A 23366-nucleotide genomic window follows, 5' to 3' on the forward strand; every position below is an offset into this window, starting at 1 on the left:
AGAATAAAAATTATTTCTTTTTCAAAGATTCGCGATTAATTCGTCTTTAATTAATTTCACGATGGTCGTTAATTATTCGCCATGCAGTGGGAAAAGATTTACGGTAGAAATTTTCTTTGAGGTCTTTCTGGTCCGCTCAGGGAACAATGCTGACCGAGTTTCCTGAAGTTCTTTCAATCTGTCGCCACGGCAGCAGGTGCATTCTTTCGAGGTCCATTTCGTCCGGCACGTTCCACGATTATTTTGTCGCGGTGTCCTTGATGATCCTTCTCCCGTCTCAAACGAGCATTTTTGCGGTCGCGTCAGGTAGACGAGAGCCCTTTCCCTTTCAGCGGCCGCTTCGATCTCCATCGAAAGATCTCGTCTACAAATTGGCCCCTTGGTTACCTCTGGCCACAACAAATCTTTACTTCGTCAGAGATGAACGAAAACATAATTTTCTGGAAATTATTTGCTTTAGATACGCTTGAAAATAAAGTTTCCGTAGTCTCTAGGGATCTTGTGAATGAATAGTGAGCTTTGCGCAAGAGATTATCTAGTCAGAAAGCTGTATAGGCCATAGGTTATCTCATTCTCTATTTTCGTATCCGAAACAGTGGACTAATTACTTAAATTTGTCGATGTAATTTGTTTTTACATAGATTACTTGAACTGCTGAATTAAAGAAATATTCGAATGAATTAATCATTCTTGGTTTATAAATATGTAAATCTAAAAGTTTATGAATTAAGTAATCATTTTCAAAATAAGTATTATTCGATACTACTTAATACTTTTATTTTAAATATTTCATTGATCAACGATATACTTTAGTATAAGTAGATTGCGGATGTTTATATATTTCTGAAAAATCTAAAGATGATAAATAATCAAAAGTACATAAAATATACGCAGAGTGGCTACTCTTATGACATTCAATGAATGAAATAATTTTCTGTTTATATTCCATTTCTTCAATTATTTTCCCAGAAAAATATCAATTCTCCATAAACACCCCCAATCTACTTATAAAATTAGAAGCATAATAATAATTCTAACGCCACGAGAAGTTTGCATTGTCCTATGAATAATGAATCGCCCGGTTTAAAATTCAAATGTCATTCCACGAACAATAGACGAATAGTTCGATGATTATTCGCTTTCGATCCTTGGAATAACCGCGGAAAAAGATCTCCACCAGTAAGTAGTGGGCAAACAAATCTTCCGCTGATGACTATTGACTTAGGATGAACGTCTGTATATTTAGTGTTTTGCATTTCGCAACGTGCACATCTTCTCTCTTCCCTTTCTTTAGTCGTTTCGGAGACTGGTGCGATGTCGATTAAGACACAATACCTTTCGCGATACTTTTTTTAATTGTTGAAAGCTTTCAGTGATTTCGAGATCGTAAAGAAACCATACACTTATAGATTTTTACACGCGAATATAAACGCTCTTATTCATTGATTTTACCTTGATGGGGAACCTTGTACTCTGCTCCAAGAATATCAAAGCTAAATGGCTCATTCAGTTTCACTCCTACGCGAATGTTCTGCAACTAGATTATAAAATCTATAAAATTATTTTCTAGTGATGTACTTATTATTATTAACCGGTTCACAGTGCGATAAAACGAAGAAGAATTCAAAAGGAACAATTTCGAAAATAATGATACCTTTTTCCGCAAAATTTCTTGCTCTCCTGACGTCACATTCAAAAAATACATCCTTGTACAGATACAAAGATACTTTCAATAAATTTTAATAATCTAACTTTAATATTTTCGTAATAAATTTTAATAATTTCATTTTTACAATGAAATGTTCTTTCTTTTTCATTTTTTATGCATGAAATACAAAGAACAATTCTCAAATTATTAATATCCGTAAAACTAGTACAGAGAAGAATTTTCATATTATGTCAGTTAAGGTCAAAGGATTAAAAGAACGTGCTTTCACTTCTGAGCTGAAACTAACTCAGAAAATGAATTTCGGGTTTGCAGTGAAAAATAAATCTGTTTCTTACTCGATGTTTTCTACCATACGTACGTAATACAAGATCTCATAAAGAAAAGGAACTTTCATAAGCAACCAGCCCTTGCGACCAGCAAATCACAGCGTCCAACAAGGTCCAGTGGCTGAAGAAAATATGAGCGCGACGATGCTCACGTATGATTAATTGGCCGTTTAAGTACGTACACGGTGGCTGGGACAAACGTCAGCCCGCATTTCGGCCAGCGGAGAATCCAAATGGCTATGGCACACGTGATTAATCTAATTGATGTGACATCTCTTGTCCCGCACGCCGGCATACGCGAAACACGCGTGCGCAGCTGCACTCGACATTCGTGCATGAGTTGTCGCCGCACTGTCTTCATTAATTAGTGTTTTGCCACGGTCTAATGTGCCGAACAGACGGGCGTTCGATGGCCGTTTTCGATATTCTGATCGGTGTCTCCGACATGCGTTCATTGCTGACCATTGCTAACTATGTGGGTGACCACCATTTCGCTCGACGTAGCTTTCGAATCTTGTCACAGTTCGATGGGATGATAGAGATACAGTAAAGGCTGATAACGTTTTTGTACCTTTAGCTTGTTGTAATTGAAACTTTGAATAAAATAAAATATGTTATTTTGTGGAATATAAAATCTATTCGCATTTACAGTGACAAATCGGCTGCGGTTTGTGTAAATTTATATGTTTATGAACACAGGTAAATAGATCTTAAAATTGGGATCTGTTTTAGCTATTAAAAATTATAACGAGCACTCTATTTTGGATATTTTATACATTATTGTATATGCTCTGTATTCTGTGTCCTTGCATCTCCTAAATAAAAATCCATGGTCTAATGACGAATAATGTACAACACTAATTTTATAAAAAAAAAGTATACTCAAATCGAAATATTCGGTGTAGATTCTTAGAAATTCGATATCCGAAACCTTATGAAAATCGAAGAAACTAGGCTCAATATCAGAAATTAAGACGCATAATGTCCTGTTCACAAGTTCACGAACACCGTGTTACCCCCATAGAGTCTTTTTTCCTCGGAACCGTACTCGAACCGACAATTTTGCTTCCGGGATAGAGGTTAATAAACACCGTAATGGCGGTCTAAGAGGATGCTGTTGAAGAAAAGAAAAAGGGATTCGACGTAGCGTAAAAATCCGCTATGGTAACAGCTAGTGGATGCACGAGGGTAAAAAGGTCGCGGTTAATTTCGAGTCCGTTCGCTAATGAGCGATTTTTGCGGAGTCCAACGTCACCCCTTCGTTCTCTCTTTCTTACCGCGATTCTCGCACGAAATTTGCTTTTTCTCTTTGCCTGTGTCGAAAAAGAGAAGCGCGTTTCGCAATGAAGAGGTAGAATCAAGCGACTGTCAGACGCCGTCTGGATTTTCGTCAGGAATAAGTCAATTAGCAGTCCTAAGACGGGGATCCGTTTCGTAAAGCTTGTTCCTCCCCACAGCCATCCTTGAGAAGTTTCAAGTGTTCCGAGATGATATTAATTAGAGCTCCCCTGTAAATGAGATGGCAGGGTGTAGCAGTTTGTTCATTAATTGCTTTTTTTATTTTTGATTGGGCGTGTCGAAGAGCTGGATTCGTTTCTTTTGTTGCAGTATACGGGGATAGAAAAGTCGTAAAACAGTAGACGAACACAATGATGTTTCTGGGTGATTTTCGAGCAAATTTTGCACGCAGATAGTTCGTTTCGTACAATTTCACAAAAATTGGCAACTTTTGTGTAATCCAGCATTTTTCCATTTTTCCATATGTTCGTAACAAGACACTGCTTCTATTTTTTAAAAATGTTCTTTATATTGTTAATAAATAGATGGGGAATAAACTGTTACATTTTATTCATTAGAGGTTTACTTTGTAATTATAATTAATCAATTCTGATCGATTGATCAAAGCGTTAGAAATATTATTGTTTTGACATTTTTCTAAGGTTTACTTTTTCGAAGCAAAGTGTAAAGGTTTCCGGGGAAATGTAGGCATGGCGAGAGAAATTTTGGAAAAAATTAAACTCTCAAATATCGAAAGACCGAGTTCTCCAAAGCCTTGATTATATTTACGTTGGAGAAAATTTGAATGTCGAGAACTACGAGCGACAAGATCAAAAAGTCTACAATAGTAACGTAGGTAGAAAGTCGAACAAGCCTTCTGTGGGCTCGTTCCCAAAACACGTCTCGTTTATTTGGACTCGTTCCACCGACGCGAAACGTTGACCCTTCTAAGCCAGCTCTTTGGTGTCGAGAACAACCGGAAGTCGCGTGAGGCGAGATTCGGTGAATAAGATGACTGCCTGATGACTTTTCTTTGTCGAACAGCTCTGTTGCACCGTGAGAGAACAGAATGAAATGTAAACGCCACCTCGGTGTCTCACGGCTATATTAAAGTACTGTTGAAAGTACTGTTGAAGTATTGTTGAGTAAAGAAACGTGTAAAAAGTAGAGTATAAAAAGTAGAAAAAAATTGATCCTAATTAGCGAAACGTGGACGTTCTTAAAAAAATATCTTTACAAATTTTAAACTAATGTTGAACAACGATATTTTTTAAGTAAAATTTGCGGTTGTCGACAGCTTTATCCGTCGGTACGTGCTTCAAAGATCATGCCACTTCATTCCATGCGAGATAAATGCCCATGAATAACATTTTTGTCTCTTGAACGGACCGTTTCATGAAAATCCGGCTTCTGTTATCTCGCCGTCGTTATCATAGACGGTAGTTTGCGGGTTACACGATAAAGGGTAACCTGCTCCGATGTCTAACTAAATATTATGAGAGTAGGGCGGGCGCAACTCCGACAAGGCAATGATAATAGTATCCACAGCTTCGCGTGGAATCACGAAGATATCTGGCGATTCCAGCGTTCCAAGTTTAAACTCTTTTCTCTTAAAACGCATTAAACTCTTTTCGAGATTCGATCTAGGTCATTTACCTTTCCATTTACTTTTCGTAATCGTGTCATCTTCCTTTCCTTTTTTAATTCATAAGGTAAGATCGCAACATTCATAAATTCTTATCATAAATATAAAATAACGAGGATTAATATACTTAAATCTTTTTTAATAAACATATTTTTTTTATTACATATAATGCAATCCTTTAAACGCGAACAAATTGATTTTCTTCCAAACATCTTTCAATTATATTCTCTCTTAGAGTTTATTACCTTTTCTCTGTTACAAATGACTCTTCCACTTTCCAATTGAATTCTTCTTCTGACGATGCGACAGGCAATGAATTCTCATTTTCTGTTCGATCCTTCTTGCAATCAGACATCGTTTGAAACCCGGTAGCCAACGTCCTAGTCGACATTAGTTTATAACGTCGCAATTGTGAGTTGCGATCGGTCAAGATGAATATCTACAGAAACGCAATTCCAGCTTCGCCAAGACAATGGGCCTCGCGATGACATTGATGCATAGAGCGGGATAATCATCGACGAATAACAGGTATTCCGTGTATTCCGGGAACCGAAGGTATTCGATGTTCGGAGTAGGCCAATAGAATAGGGACACGCGTATAGAGGGCGAGCGAATAATTAGACTCGCGCGTTTACGGTTCAATACACCGTTGAATGCAATAAAATAGTAAATAGTTGTAAAAATTGTATTTTATTCAATTGCATGTAATACTATTGGTTAACATAGTAGTACTAACATAGTTAACAACATATATAGAGTTAATTAATGTTATTTGCTAACAGCTTAAATACGAGTATCTACTAAATGTCACAATAGAAATAGATCAATGTATTTCTCTCTTCCATTTTTATCTGCGACATTCATCAATTTTTAATTAATAAGTATAATAGAGTAATCAGACACTAAACGTATCTTTCGATACGAGATATAGTCGTAATAATTTTATTTTCTCCTAGCAATCTCAGAAATTCATCGACATGTACAAGTCGTCGATCTTTCAAAATTTCCATTTCTCACGATCGATATTCCATCTTTGACCCATCGTCTACTTTCGAAGCGTGTTGCGCCCGGTTATCTCGATCGTGGCTCGCCACGATACATATATGTATACGTAAGCTCTTGGTCCTAAGAGCCATTTAACGAAATATGTACCTCGTACGGAGATTGCCATTTATCACGATCATCCCGGTACCATCCGGACGCGCAACTACTTTATTCTCACGCGGTGAGAAATCGGGTTTGCCCCGATGGACTTGTTCGATTATCCTCGCGTCGGAAATTTATTCAATATGGAAGAAAGGACGCGTATGTATATGGAGGCCCCTCGTTCCGAAACGTTGCACCTCTGTATCTCTACGCTCGTATCGTTTTCCGTGAACCCAAACGTGTTACTTGGCGCGCCGATGGTGCATGACAGCCTTTCCGCGGCACTTTCTACGCGTTTATTAAACCGACTACGGTGAAAGGAGTTGCCGCGACCGCCAGAGAGCCGCGAAAGCCTTTTCAAACGCTCTCTTGCCTGGAAAGGTCGGCGTCGGCGTCGACGTCGACGTCGACGACTAACGACCACCAACGACCGATTCAAATACCGTGGGGCACCGGTTGCGTTTCGTTTAATTAATCTTAATTAATCGCGCCAAAAAAGAAAACTCGCCCTCTCTATTTACCTGTCAACTGTAATTATCGAGCGGGCTGGTTCAACTTTCTACGTAGAAAATGTAGTTGATAGCCTGTTACTCGCTCTGTGACGGCTTTACTTATGTATCGGTGATAAAGTATGTCTATGGATGGCTGGTTCGACAGCGGTGAATTTCGATGGGAATTTCGATGAGACTTTCGACAGGTAAAGATTACTCGAATGTATTATATGAAATAGAAGGATGAATTTCTATAGATTTGAGAAGCAGTCCCTGGATTACCTTAAACTTTAAGGGGTGAAATTTGGGGGGCGAATCTTAAGAGGATCGTAAAATTTATTCTGAAGGGTCGTGGTCATTTTTAACTAGAATTGTTTTTATAGAATTATTTGTTTATCAAATATAATTAATTTATGTCTTTTCTTCTATGACAACTTATGTATTTCAACGTTTATGCTTTGGTACAAGTCAAGACATGTTTATATAATTTTAACGATGAATGTACATCTACTGTTTTTCATTAAGTAGAAGCTGCTTATACTCCTTGTAAAGATAGAGAAATTATATTTAATTTCTTAATTAAATAAAATTATATAATTATATTCAAATTATAGTCTGAGAAATCCATTTTCATGTATCTACTTTACTCTGTTAAACCTGCCTTTCTACATAATGATAGTAGCGCAATGGTTATACTACAGTCGTAAACATAGTATTGGTACAAACGTACAGAAGTCATTTGGCTATTATAAAAATGTGTAACTCGAAAAACAAAAAACGCTTCTTGAAGATTCCTATTCTATACTCACTTTATCCACCACACTTGTATCCAAAACTCATAAAGAAGTATCTCGTCGAAAGGTAGGAAAGAAGCTAATAAAATCGAGCAGCGAAGCAAGACACGATCCAAGCCAATCCATTTGAGGAGAGCATTACCGGTGATGGACGCGTAACGAGAACTCGGTGGAAAATCGCAAGCGGATTAAATTCATTACATGGGCCAGTCCCTTGACGGCCGCGAAGCCGATAATTACAATATTCACAGGGAGACGCGATCCGGCGCATGACTTATCGACCGCACGGTGTGTGCCGTGATGATTTCGCGTGGTACGATCGTGCGATTATGTTAGCGTTAATAACAAGTCGGCACCTCGAGCGTGGCTCGTCGCTCGCGGCGTCGTTCCACGGTTCCTGAAAGGATGCTCTCTCATCAGCCCGGTTTGAAAATCCCAAAGATTAGGTAGGCCATAATTTCCATCTTGGCCCAACGCCATGATATCCGCTTCGGGTTTTCGAAGGCCTCCTTGATTCCGCGAAAATGTCGATATTCGGAATACCTCTGCCTCCGCCATTCTCTTCTGCTTCCTTTTACGAGCGTTTGGATGCCACGAACGCCTCAAGGCCTACGATTTTCGGTGTCATTTTTAATAAATTATCGGTTCTTTTGGGTGAGTAAAACATTGGATCGCTGCTGGTGGATTTTTGGTTGCGGAAAAAGAAAGGAGTAAGATGCTAGGTATTTGTTAGAACAAAATTCAAGTCTTATTTCATTGAAATAATTCCTGTTATTCAAAGTACGAATGTATTTGAGCCCTAAATTAGTTGTTAGTGTTAGCAGAAATATTTAGAAAATATTTCTGATATAATTTTTAAATTTCTTATATGCCTTTTAAAGAATATAGTCAAAATTGATATCTTTAAAAACGAGTAATTCTCAGAAAAAGTTCCTTTTGTGAAATTAGTTATTAATTTCTTAAAATCTGCCTTCAGAATCATTAATTTATACATTTATTTCTTAATAAATTAATTAATTTCTACACTTTCTTTTCATATAATCTCGACATAACTCGCGAACAGAAATCACCACATTTACAGAGAAATGCTGAAACTAAAAATACGAAATACTTCGCGAGTCGTAGACGAAGCGTTAAAAATTCCTCCGTCCATTTCAATTTCTCAAAAACAAAAAATCCTGCTTACGCTCCATAGCCATCGCGGATTTCGCTCACTCCTTCAATCTCGGAAAAATTCCATCCACTCTTTGGAAGCGCATACCAAACAACTAGGAGCAGATTTTTCGCCTATTTTATTTCGTGCTGGCTCGTTACGTTAACGACTTTCGCAGAAATTCCGCGCGTCGCGTAACGCGATACGAATTTTTCAATCAGCGCGGGAACGACGCAGATCGAGCACACGAGCGCCGGTTAATTAGCAGAAACGCCGCCGTTGGATTTTCGCACGGCGCACGCATTCTTCGGGCATAAAGCACACAAATAGGGTTAACGCGAGTTACGCTAATTAACCACCGCGAAACATCAAAGTAACTCGTTGTTCTGACGTTAATGGAAAAGTCAAACACTCGCGAAAAGAGGTGACACCTTTCACCTAGCGGGAAATCGGCGCTAAAGTGTTCCAACTGTTCCAGTGAGAGGATGTTCCGCGAACACCGCGGACCAGTTTCGCAGGGAAAGCAGGCAAAATGCATGGACCGAGACGGGAGGTTGATGGAACGAGATTCGAGCTTCTGGTAGGGTGTCGGGATTTTGTGTCTTCCATTGTTTTCCTAAAACTCTATTAAACTTCGGTGCTTAAGAGTTACATTGAGTTAACGCGTAGCGATCGATTGGATGTTGACTTTTAGATGAAAAGTATTGGTGATTTGTATAGTTTCTTCTTCTTCAGGAATTTGTTAGGTCTTCTGAAATTACTCCAAATACATCCAGATTTATCAATAATATCCACCCTGTTTATAATAACTTATAGGTATTTATTCCTTTGTGCACATTCCGTACACATAATGCGTGAATGTGTCTAAGATATTCGAAGTAACGTATTCATAATGTTTAGAACACAAAATAAATTTTTATTTAGATTTCAGTTCATCAAACATCCATAATTTGGTACTAATATTAACTCCTAGAATTCAGTACCTTTGTTAAAGAAATTTCCCATAAATCAATTCCTCGAACGAAGTTTCTCCAACTTCTCCAAAAATGGAGATGGTCACGTTTCGACCTAGGTGAACGATTTCCTTGGCAAGATATCACTGAAAAGAAAGTTTCGAAGTAGCAGGAGGTGACGTACGGGATGTTTTATTAAAAATCTTCGCTGGTTGAAATCGACGTCTTCGACAGGACGGTTTCGGGACGAGGCGCGAGGGCCAATCGTGGCCAGAACCAATCGAGCATATCTAGTTGGCTGGATCTTATATCTTGGCTCAGCCGCTGTTGCTGACGCTCCTTGTTCACCGAATACCATAAGGAAGAGGATGTGCCCACGATCCATTTATCACTGACCTGGCCAGGAGAAGCCGGCCGGAAGTACAAAGCCACGAACACCGGCCCGTCGGTGTTCTTGGTCTGTGCGCCCTTTGGATGACTTAATTACTATCTCCGAATTTCATGACGACCACTCACTCTCCGCGGTAGAACGGAAGTTAGATGATTAATGGATGGTTTTAGCGTAATTGAAATTTACTCGTTGCATTGTATAACTTGAGTCTGCGTAAGAACCTTATCCTGCACTTCCAACTGTTCGTCTTCCCCCGAATCTTCAGTTTCGCATATAAATCGCCATACACAAGGATTATATTTGATATAATGTGATGTCACGATTTTATAATCACGGTACGACTTAATTATCAGATTTAAGATAAAAAGACAAATGATGATTTTAATCTTCCTTAATGTAAATACTAAATGTAATAGAATACGGTGATATGATACATTCTTGTCACCCAACAAAATATTTCAATTTTCCTTCACAATACAATACAAATACCAAGTCTCTTCTTCTAACTGAAATTCTAAATCACCAAAAATATCTCACTCCAGGTTATATGATACATATAACTGAACACATAGAAACTTTCAACCAGAAAAATATTTAAATTATAAAGTATCATTTCTTTACTAGGATTTTACACCACCAAAAATCTCTTCATACGTATTCAACTAACATAACTAAGCTGGTCAAAACGATCGTACATATCGCTTCTTGACGATGGTATCTCGCAGCTCCAAGAACGGAGAGAGGAATTTATAGATCGTGGACAAATTTAGCATCTTCGCGTTCTCTGCTATCTAGTAACGAATCGTTTATTTCTCCATCGGAACTGGGAGCCGCGGATTTTCACCATCGGGCCAACGATGACACGAAACACGTTGCCAGCCACGCCGAACCGGGGCAATGCGCATCGATAATGTCGATTATTTTCCTGGAAGGCAAGCAGTAAATCTAGGCCCGGACACGTCGCCTCCCGCTGAAATTCACCGGTTGCCCGTTCGATGTTCACCTCGATCGCCGCCGGACTAGAAATTTATTTTCACGAGTTCCTTCGAGCGCGATCCGCTTCCGGTCCAGGCGGAACCGTTGTTCGATTTATTGCAAAACTTCCTCTTATTATTTTCCGTTCTTTTCTCGCCGCGCCGTTTTCGCTCGTAGAGATACCGTGCAAACCGCGAGATAAGACGAGAAACCGTCCGCCGCACGACTTCACGCTCAATTGCGATCAGTAGGTATAGCTCGTTATCAAGCTTATAATACTCTCTGCGCTATCGAAAAGTGTAAATGTGTATATAGCTTCAAATGGATCGTAGATGATAGAAGAATCGAGTTTTGGAATTAATGATTCGAGGATTCGGTGAAACGGTATTCTTGAATGATACGAAGTGATTATTTTGAAGAACAATGTACGATCAGTAAGTTTTAGTTTGTTGATAATGCGTATTGCAGGTTGGAAAAGCAGACGATCGAGTGAAAGATCGAGATCACATTGAGAATTTCTGGATAATTTGTTGATTAAACCAATAATTTCATGATTCGGGGAAACAGTAGTTGTGTATGATGTAAGTTTATTTTGAGTTGATCGCTTGGTATGATTGTGTAGGAATAGTGAGAGAAATTGCAGGATTCTAATTTGTTGATAATATGAAGTGTACATTGCGAAAGTCGTCGATAGAAGAATTGAGGTTCGATTGTGTTGAAAAAAACGAGAAATTTCTGGAATTAATAATAAAATATTCAGCAAAACGATAATCGTGATCGATATAGGGTGATTATTTTGAATTGGTTACTTGGTGCAGCCTTAAATTTTAGGCCATTTCTTAATAACTGCTTGTGAGTCTAGTTTCACTCGCGAAGCTGGTGAGAAGCAGCGTGTGTGTCGAGAGGATATAAGCGTAACAAGCGATCCAAATGAAAGTGATCGCGATTAAGCGTTAAGAGAGAAATAGTTAACTACGTTAACTTAACTGTAACTCATTACTGGTTATCGATGTACCACGAAGTCGGTAGGAAGCGAAGTCTCACATCGATGCTGTTCACGTTGCTTTCACGGATGTCACACCTCAGTACGAATCGTTCGAGGCATGCAGAATTCTATATTTGTCCGTGAAACTATTTATATCATGGCGCTTGACGTAATCCATGATACTTATTCATAGCCACGAAAAAAGAGCCCAATTAACGTTTGTGATCACATTGCACTAGATGATCGCGTCATTCTTTTAAATAATCGCTCGCTATTTCATTCAAACACTCTCATTCAGCGATAAAACATTACGACAGAAAGTTTCGTTGCAATTTCTACTGCTATTGCCACAATTTCGTCCTCCTTGTGTAAATTATTGGAAATATTTGGATGGTTATTAAAGTTATTCCGATAACAGAAATTAAATTCGAAATATTAAATAAGAGGTAACCTGTTTTAATTGGGTCATAAAATGCTTCCCAGTTTATACCTGAAGTATTGTTATAACATTTAATATCTCTAATAATTCCAAGGATAATAAATCTTTCCAGTACGAGAATTATTTTTCAGTAAAGAAAAACCATGTGTGATGTATGGATTTTTATTTATACATTTATACTAACCTTCTTCTTCTTTCTATTTTATATCCATGAATTATATTCTGATCTTTGATAGTTCTTGTTATAAACTCGTTTTATATATACGTAATTTCGTAAGACGTTTTGTGTATTTTATTATTTAAGGTCCTAGATGTTATCCTAAGAAAGCAAGCTTGCCAATTATAATTCACGTACCTATAATTAAGCTCCCAGAAGTTTTCCTTAAAAAAATAAATAATGAGAAAGTAGAAACGAAAAAAAGAAAGAGACTGAGTTTCTAGTAACATGATGAATTTGGATTCCATGTTCATGACTGTTAATTCAACAATAAACATTCGCATCTCATATTATATCGTTAGATCAGCCAAAGTGTCGCTATCGAATTTGTCTATGAAAATCGTCGAATCTGAACCGAGAGCTCCAAATGGGCAGCACAGATCGAATATTTACCAGGAATCAGTTGACGTAGCAGGTGGTAATACGTCGGACAATAATTTGCACAGGCGATTTAATCGGCGTGTGGTGTGGGGCGGGGCCGAAGTTCGCTGATTAAAATATAAATCGCGGTGGCCACCAGATCAGATTAAACTGGCTGACAGCGTTGCTCAGTTTGCTCGAATCGACGATGATTTAGAACTGGGCAACGATGTGGTATGATTTAGAGACGTATAGGTGTGATCGGAGGTAAAACGCACGGCAAAAATCTACCCCTTGGGATATTTATCTTGGCGTTATATATGGCACTCTGATAGGGAAACCGTGATCGACATCTGATTCATAACTTTAGAAAATAATTGGAAAACTGTGTTATATAGGTTGATTTCAAAATGATATCCGAAAATTCAACAATGTCATGCAGAATTTGCGATCGATGGAAACGTGCGGATTTAAAATTTAGATTTGTGGACTTCGCTGTTTTATTTGAAATTTTAATTCAGCGATGATTCCTCTATGTACGGGTAGAGTAACGAAGGTTACTTAAAATGCCTTTTCAATTATATTTAATGTTTCTTGTAATTAGCAATTTGTATCCATAATAAAATACGACCTATTCTATATACCTTTATGGATACAAGATATAATTTTCTTATTAAACCACGAATTATGTCCTTGTATTAATATCAGAAACCATTATACTTGCAAGAGAAAGAAGTTTACGAGCCCGTTCATTAAATCTTGTTCGACGCATTACAACTTTCAGTGACGCAGTTTTAAACCTTCAAAGATTACCATTTTAGGAACATCCTGTACGTATCTGTCTCCATGATAAAAGCAGCGGCCAAAGACAACCTTCGCATTCAATTTCACGCAACAAATAGCAAGATCGAGTATTAAGATTCGAAGCTTCTGTCCGTTTTTGTCCTTAAAAGGCGACGCAATTTCACTGTTGGCATGAAAACGAATCGCAAAGGTAGTCGCTTTCCCGAATACTGATCCCGAGTCGATTCTACTAATAGTCATCGAAATAATCATCCTGGACGTTGCCATCGATCGATTGTCCTTTATTGAACAGCTGGCTGTACCGTATTTTTACGATTTTATTGAATCTGTGTCGGACCACCGCAACGACGACTCGGTTGCGCCCTTCTCTTCCTATTCACTGATCGTCCTTCGATGGAACACGAGCCAAGTCGGCCTCATTAGTCGACGAATTATGTTTTCCGATTGCCACGAATCGATATCGGCGACCTCCGGCCACGTTCACCGTGCCAGCCGCGCACAAGGTGAACGCTAACTATTTATCTCGGTATGCGGTAATTACAATCAATTAAACGTCGAATCGTCAACCAGCCATACGTCGATCGACCCAACTTTTCGACGTGCCCAGACTTCGTTCGAAAGTTCCTCGTGTTCTCCGCAGGAGAAACTGTCCCGCCGCGTCACCGATCGTACGGGGTCCCGATTAGTGAAACTTTCGAGAAATTCACGCGCCAGCTAATTTGATCATTTTGGTCCAGTATTTCGTAAGTTCTTTTAACGTTTCGCTTGTTTTGGAGGAAAGTAGGTGTGGATATGATGAGCTACAGTTTAGAAATTGGAAACTCGAAACCAATCATAATATCGGGAAAGTTTTTAATCTTTGCGAGGGATTTAACAAAATAAAGATAAATTTTTATGTAGTTGAGGTAGATTTGGAAAAGATGAATGTATAATAGTAATATGATATTATATATGATATTATATGTATATATGAGTATATATGATATTATATGATTTTTGAAAAACTAAGCGAATTATAATTTTCAGAAGCATTTTGCTTATTTTGGTAAAGTGAAAGTGAAGATATGATGCATTATTTGGTTGTTCTATGATTTCACAAGATTTATGTGCTATATAATCATCCCAGAAAGCCATCGTTCTATAAGCTTCCCATCTCGTTGTATATTTTAGAAAAGAAACAGTGGTGAATATGATAGGCGATATGATTATTTTGTTATTTAGCGACACTTTAAGAAATGGGTTGTTTAATCACCACAAATAACCGTGGTGATTAAACACTCGAGATATTAGTGATAATGTTCTTAGGTTCAATAACGAAACCACGATCAACGGGGCAACTCTTTGTTAAACGTAGAATATATTTTAAAGCACAAAGTAACGTTTGCTATGACGCTCGGTATAATAATACACGTAAAGACGATGTGCAAACTTTCCAAGGTGATCGCAAGAATAAAAGACCGATGGAAATTTTCCTCTCCTTACGATCGTGTTTGTTCGTTGCATATTGGCCGGGGATATCAACAAAATTCCAGCCGCCGTCGCTATGCAGACCCGCGTAGAGCTGACGTTGCTCCTGCCCGGGGTTTGATTGTTAATAGAACGTGTGTTCCACAATATTGGCACTTCTCTGTTAGGTAAAATCGTTCATCCCATGACCGTGGCTACGTTCGGCGACGAGTTGTGTCACCTCGAGCCCACCGTCACAAATCTCGGGCAAACATAATAGGATTGAATCATAACAACTATTTCTAAGTTTTATCATTTAAGTACAGCTATAATAAATATTCTAGACTAAAGTATTGGGATCTTCCCAAAAATTCCAAAAGAAAGGCCCCGATGTCCCCTCATCTCCGACATATATATATTCCGCGATGAAAAATGAAAAGTCGAAAATTAGAATGTGAAATATGATGGGCCATATGAATCATTCTACATATAATTTAATAAGGCTTTGTAAACATTGAATAATCGGAATGAACCATAGTCTCGTCAAACTTCCGTCTATGTATCTTTTGGTTTTAGATTAAACGATTAAATACTGGCAAGTCAATAGGACGATGGTAGAGCCAAAGCAACCTAATTGAAGCTCACTTCTCAGTTCGGTATGCATGCACGTAGAACAAGTATAAATGTACGCCTATGAATTAAGCAAATACACGAGATAAAGTAAATATCTCTTTCACAACATTAAACTGTCGGTGAAAGTTCTACCGAAACATTTCCACGTTCCAACGACTTGCACGCGTAAATTAACGTCGACGACTTAAGAAACCGCGCCGGCACATTTCAACTATTCCTTAACCGCGTAACGCGTGTATCTCTAACAGATATAATTTATATCCCTCGATGGTATTTCGGTCTCAGAGCCTACGTGAAAATATAGCCGTGCTTGCTTACGTGTTTCTCTCGTAATAGACTTCACGTCGGTCGAATATCTTATTCCCTGGTGAAGAAGAAAAAAAAAAAAGAAAAAGTTGTAGAAACAACTTACTCTCTTTCTCTTACGAAAAATTTACCGCCGTGGGTTTTTCCTCTTATAAATCGACATTTCGCTGCACGCGTCTAGATTTCGATGCACGCAGGAATTTTGCAATGCGAAGAATACCTTTCGATGGAATTCCTTGGCGTACCTGCGTGCCTGCCATCTTTCCCACCAAGGAAATTGTCTGACAGAAGAGCATAATCGTGCACGAGCGGATTCGCGAAAATCGTGGACTAAAGAAATACACTTTGTCAGAAGAATGATGAAAAATTGGCCCGTGAGTTGACGAAGAGGTACAGTTGAGAGAATAGAAGAAGCATAACATAGATGAAGAGATACAATTCGTGTATGCGTATGTATATATATAAGTAAAATAAGTAGACAGAAAAAGGGTTGGTACGTTTGCCCAAATTACTCTATGGATCTACATTCTATATATGTACATAGTATTTCTGGTTAACTATATCGCATCTTTTATTATTTTTGACACAGTTGTACGCTTTTACTTCTTTATCGTTAAATAATGTCATAGATTTGAGAAAAATATGATAAGATTGTTATTCAGACACGTGAATTTATTGTTTCAATTTTGTGTCTGATGATTTTCTAAAGATATTAAAAATCATTTAATTTGTTCAAATTCTCCTAAAATTTTACGAACCGGTGCAAATACCAATTGAGCATGCAAATTGAGATATTTTAATCATACAACTTTACCCGAACAATTAATTTGTCTAGATGTGCTGAATTAATTAGCCACGTACCACTCTATCAATATCGGTCATCAAATACTTTGGCATATGCATGAAACAAAACCTACAGCGTGGTGCATCGTTCATGATTTTAGTAAAACAATGGTTATCAATGTGTATCTATCGACTTTAAAGCGGACAAACTGCGGAAACTTCAATCCAATTTTATCTTAAATAAAAAATGATCGATCTTTCAACCGAACTACTTTATTACCTTTCCACGAAGTTGTCGAAAAACTTATCAAAATACATTATTCGAAGTGAAACAGGCTGACAGTTAACAAAAGTCAACCGAATCCGAATCGCTGATAGTTGATATAACGTGGCACGGCCGTAGAGGTACAAAACACGGTTTATCCCATCGATCGATATATTCTCTTTCGGAAATATCTGGCGGCAGCGTTGTACCCATAAACCTAGATTCACGAGGGGAAGTTTTGCTGCGACAGGAGTTCCCTGAATAGAACGTCTTCATGTGGTCGCGCGTAGGAAGCAAGAACTTACCGGATCAGAACTGAGAATTCAACAAGGAAACCAGTCCAGCTAGAACCAGGGAAGAAGTAACCACGAAATGCAAGTGCCTGGGTAAAATGATCAATCGGTGGAAAGAATGGACTGTAGACACATGTAGATAAAATTTGAGCTATGGGAAATGTGGATAAAAGGGTCAAATGTGAAATCAATAGACAGGTCCTTCGTTGTGAATGGCGAATGGTACGTTGAATTCTTTTTAGTTTGATAAGAGAATTTACTGTGTTTATGAATCATTGTTAATTCTGAGAATTAATTTTATTTCTAAGATTTTAGAAATTTTAGAATTTTAAATTGGTGTTTTCCACTGCTAGTGTAGCGATGACACAAATAAAAAAAAATTGGAAAATCAATATTCTGAAACTCATAGATTCAAACATTTCGCAATTTGAAAATTCGAAAAATAAGGATTTAAACATTTAAAAATCTGAGTACTTAAACATCTCAATATCTGGAAATATATTTAAATGTTTGGAAATATTTAAGTTTCCGAAAACTTGCATATTTGAATATTAAGTTCGGATGTTTAGAAGTTTGAATAATTTGGTAATTTAAACATTTATCCAGTAATTTTTCAATGATAAAATTATTTCACTCTCACTATAAATCTATAGTAATATAAATAATAATATTATATCAATAATACTATATAATATATATAGTATATTATATAATATATATAGTATCATTAATACTAAATAACACCATATAACAAGAACAACTTTCTACAGTACAAAAGCATAATCGATGAAATTAAACAATAAACGAAACTATACCGTGAAAATATAGAAAAAAGTAAGTTTCTGAGGAAAAAGATAAACAGTCTGCGTCAGGAAAAACATGGAAAAATTCGTGGAACAAGGAAGAGCGCTATTGTTAAGGTTACGCTCAGGTTGACAATGCAGAGGCAGATCAATTCACGTATATAGTCGCGCGTGTCTCTGACAGCGAGCAAGAACGGAAACGTAAGTAAGTAGTCGTTGAATGACGACAAGGAATAGAGAAAAGGATTACCGGGATTTCCCGAGGAGTTCACTGCTCCCATAAACACCTCAGTGCACATAATCGCTGCATTCGCTGATACAACGGTAGCCTGCGTTGGCAACCTGCAACATCGTCGCAACTGTTTGCGCACATTTCGAGTTGCATTTGGAATCTCGTCAACGAAGGGAAGATGAATGATAGATGAAGATCGTGCGTAAGACAGACGACGTTGACGCCGTCGTTACGGAATCTGATTTTACGAGTTTGTCTGCAAATCGTTACACGAATTTCGTGTGTATTTACTTGTGTATCTACTAAGCAACGTTAACGAAAAGAGGATTTCAGTTTTAGTTAATTACGATAATTCCGGTCTAGAAGATTACATAGCGTGTTGTAAACGTATATAACTAGCGAGAATTGCTTTCAGATGGGAATATATTATTGATTTATATATTTATGATAGAATTCGTAGGTCTTTAAGCGAAAAATATTCTGTAGTATACTTTCTTGCTTGAGGAAAACAAATTAATTGGAAGGAATCATTTGAGCACTTTATATCTCATTCTATTTTTAACCGTTTACATAATCAACAAAACTTTGAAAATCGTTTTGCAAATATTAATTTCTTTCTTTTATAAATCAATTGGATGAGTGATTGTACTATGAACAAACAATAATGCGAATTATCGTAGAAAATAGCTCGAGGGAAATTAACTGTAACTCCAGAAACACATTTTATACACTTGTAATATACATTCGAACAATGAACACGTAATCCAATGTTATAATCTCGTATTTGCTAATTCTTTTGCCATTTGTCATTTTACGATGTAAATTAGACACCAGTGAATCATGTTAACCGTGCAATGTATGTGTGTACAGTATGTGCATTATGTCACCCCATGACCAGAGACTGGTCACACACGGGTTAATTCCCACAAATATATTTCAACGATCTCTCATCCGCTCCAGGCAAAATCTATTTCAAGCTCCCCAACCACACCACAAACCGATCTTCCCAATTACCAAAGAAGCTTCATACAATCCTCAAAATAGTCATACAACCGTCTTACGATTCCATCAATCTTCCACCTATAAACCACCCTCTTCGCACACACTTCGTTGTCCCTAGCTCTTCTTGCGTCTTCCATCCACAGCCTTTTATTCTCATTCCTCGTATACCGTTCGAAGAAACATTAAAACATCCTCACGATCTGCCGCCGGCTCAACCAGATGCTGATTCGCGCGCGTAACTCGTACGCATAAAAAAGCGAACGCGCGTAACTGTATGTACATGCAAACAATACACACACGCAGTCGCATGGATAGGCGCGTACACACGGCTGGTATTGCACAGGCGGCCAGTATGAATCACTGGATGCACTTAGCCGGCGGTGGATAAGCCTCGGCATATTGTTGCAACAAGTGCATCGCGGTGCCGCCTTGCAGTCTCGTCGGTGCAGACAGCGCGGCGCGCTCTCGCACGGCCGTGCCCCCGATCGTGTGTTACGCAACGCGGAATTACGTCGGGAGAGTCTGCCCTTTGGCAACCAAGCCAGAGAGATCGCCGTTCCCTGTCGACGGCTGGGATCACCGGTTCCACAGATATTTCGCGAGATGAATCACGACGAACATCCCGTTGCACGAGAGAATAATGTTGCACGACGTCGGAAACGCAGTAGTAATTAGCGGAGAGACGTTGACAGGGTGAATTCGAACAGTTTTATTTGACTTTTCAAAGGTACAATGCGTCTCGATACGGATTAAGCGAGTTTTGTAAAGAGGAATGGATGATTTTATGCTTTTGAGGAACGGGATCTTTGTTTGTGAGGAAAACGTCCGTAGAATGTTCCTAATGGAAGTATTTAATTTTGGGACTATGAGATTTAGTTTTTGTTTTATTTGGAAGAAGGTAATACGGTTATTTTTGTAGAGACATAGATGTTATTGATAGATAATATAGGTGTTATAATATAGTTGGTTGCATGTATTTGACTAATTGGAAGTTTTCTTTGAAGTTATTTGGAAATAAAGTTCTTAGGGTAGTGTTTAATGAATTGATAATGAAAATATTTAATTGTTGAAACCGAGATTCGAATGTCTTACGTTTCGGCAGAGGAAAGTTATTTCTGTGCAAAAATATGTGAAAAGTTAGAAGATCTGTTTTATGCAGATGTTATAACTAGAATTGGTCAGTTGTATAATTTTTAGAAGTGAGAATTTTTCTTTCTGAATGTGAAGAAATAAAATAAGAATATTCCTAGGATGTTTTCCTTGAAAATAGAGTGTAAGCTTGATCTCTCGATTCCTTATTTTAGCAATTTTATCAAAAGGTAGAATTTATTTCCACGCGAAAAATTTATGAAGGAAATTAACGGATGGGTTTTCAGATGTCACGAAAAGAACTAACCTGCTTGATTTTTAGAGAAATGGAAATTTTTTCTGCAAACTGAAAATCTGGAAATATTTATGGAAACAGAATTTTAAGGATATTCGTAAAATATTTTTCCTTCAGATAGCGATGTTTCATCTTTAATCTCGTAGATATTTCATTGATTTTCCCGGATAATAAATATAAATCTTTGTAGAGAAAAGTATAACGAAAATTAAAGAACAATTATTATTTGTATCCTTAAGAAATTGAAGTTTCCCCCTGTGGAAATATAAAAACGTTTTTGGAAAATGTTTTTAATGGGAACAGTATAGAAGGTTAATCTTCCCATTCCTTATTTCATTCCAATTTTCTCGGAAAATAGATTTATTTCTGTAGAAAGGAAAATGTATGAGAGAAGTTAGGAGATGCTAAAAGTAGGATTACAGTGAAATTTGTTTCCTTATCTCTTGGAAATTTGCGTCGGCAATGTGACAAGAGAGCACTAAGTAAACAGGACTCGTGACCATTGGTTCCATCGACTCACCAGTGTCGCCGGTGAAGAGTGAAAACGAATTTTATCATCGCCATTACATCATTCACAGCGACACGACCATCGAGTTACCGGTCCCTTATGCTGGAACGATGAATTTCCGTGGAGCACTTACAGCCGCTTTTAGCGCATCGCCGTCGACGTTTACCCTCCACGTACGACTTTATCCTACGTTTTAGCCCCGGACATGTTTCTGACCATTTGCCTTCACTCGTTTTCTGTCATTCGTACGAATCTCTTTTTTTTGTCCATCGAATCGCCACGAATCTAATGCTCGACGAAAATACACAAATGGACTTGAAGAGACACTATATTTTTTGAACTTACGTACTTTCTGTTTTTCACGTGGAGAACACAGAACATATTCTTCCAGTCTCTGCTATCAATAGCCATCAGCTAAATTGTCTTCGAAAATGAGTATCAGCGACATATAATGCATATCACAATATAAAAATAACCATTCCACTAACTAAAATAAAATTTCGTCCAATTTTTTTTAAGAATCAAATAAACGATTCATCGATCTGTCCCAAATTTTTTGAACCGTCTTTTATCTTATTTTATGAACCATCATTATCTTCATCATTCATTCTCAATTACGTAATTCGCTGTCAACACCACGATTTTATAACTACAATCGAGATACTCTCGTAGATCACTGCGATCGATAGGACCGGTCTCTTCGCTTACGAAACGCTCATGAAAACGTGAGGCACGCGCTCACCGTTTTGCTTGAATTAACGACAGTAGCTCGATTTTTTTCACTGCTTGTACAATCAAGATTTATCATTCTTTCTCTCCCCATGCGCTGTTATGTGGCAATTTGGACGAACACACGCTACATGCTCGAAAGAGCTTTCCCCTTCTCTTCTTTCTTTTTTGTTCGATTAATTTAAATCCATTCGAAAAACCGCACCATCATGCTACTCTTTTTGAGGCACGTTTCGCTTGATCATTTTTTTGCCGTTCTGCCGATTATTTCTCCACACTCTGTATCCTCTTTAATTTGTGGAACGATGATCAATATTTTCTTTCCCGGCTGACTTTAAAACCGTATCATGACAATCTGGCCGTCGCGAATCGCACACCGAAAAAATATTGCTTCAATCACGTTCCATGGTTCGAAGAGTCGGCTTAAATCGGTACGACCGATCAAGCGGATTAGGGAGTCTGTTTTATTAGTAGAAACCCGCCTTCGTGAGCACAGTGTATTTTTATTAACTCTTTTAACATTTACCCAGCAAAACACAATAATTTTTATTTGAAGCTTCTTAGTTTATTTATGCAAAGAAATAATTAGCAGAATAAACTATTCAAGCTCTCTTCGTTTGTTATTATTTTTATATAGCTACTGTGATTGATCATCAAATTTGCAAACATTTAATATTGAATCAACACTATGATTGAACTAATCCCTCTATAATGTCCTCAAAGAGACTTCAGTATACTGTCGAAGATATTATAATATTAGAAATTTTATTCTTCCGATGTCATTATACGTAACTGCTAATGTAACATTTACGTAATACATACGCGTAATAATTATATATATAGTAAGTATTAACTGTTCGCACGCTTGACGTGGTACATTCTATAAGCTATTAATTAACTAAACGTTAAATGTATTTGTTTTTAATATAACGAGTTTCAAATCTTTCGCCACTTTATTACACTGAACGCGTCGGTAATCCAAATAAACAATTACTCTCTATATCACCCGTTTTTAATTTCTCCTCGTTTCATTATGAACGGGTTAATAACCTCAATCTCCAATTTCCGCGTTGAAAAATCCACGAGCTAGAGTAAAACCACCATCTCGTTCGAACAAAACGGGGCGGTCGGAAGCAGGGAAAAAGTGTCCACTTCCGGCGTGTCGCGGTGCCGTCTGAATTCGTGCGGTTGGTGCATTGTGCGAGATCGGGGCATCCGTCATTTATTGCGGCCAGGCCTTTCTAAAAGGCTCTCTCTCAGCCCTTTTAATGGTCCACAAAAGAGCCACCATGGAATCTCTGGAGCCGGTCGTCGTCGTAGTCGTCGTAATCGTCGTCGTCGTCGTCGTCGGTGACG

The 23366-nt window shown here is 37.9% G+C and overlaps 1 protein-coding gene and 1 long non-coding RNA gene across 12 annotated transcripts in view; one reads left to right on the forward strand and one right to left on the reverse strand.

Moving 5' to 3' along the window:
* The window catches only part of LOC100742198 (papilin), a 163921-nt gene that overhangs the window by 32709 nt on the left and 107846 nt on the right, over positions 1 to 23366 (forward strand). The window lies entirely within an intron of this gene.
* LOC117152275 lies at positions 1666 to 15485 on the reverse strand. Its single transcript, XR_004462608.1, has 3 exons — positions 15239 to 15485; positions 4891 to 4898; positions 1666 to 1675 (listed from the first exon to the last, which is right to left on the reverse strand). It is a non-coding gene; the product is annotated as an uncharacterized LOC117152275 (long non-coding RNA).

The sequence above is a fragment of the Bombus impatiens genome, unplaced genomic scaffold, assembly GCF_000188095.3.
Source record: "Bombus impatiens unplaced genomic scaffold, BIMP_2.2 scf_0930, whole genome shotgun sequence".
NCBI lineage: Eukaryota > Metazoa > Arthropoda > Insecta > Hymenoptera > Apidae > Bombus > Bombus impatiens.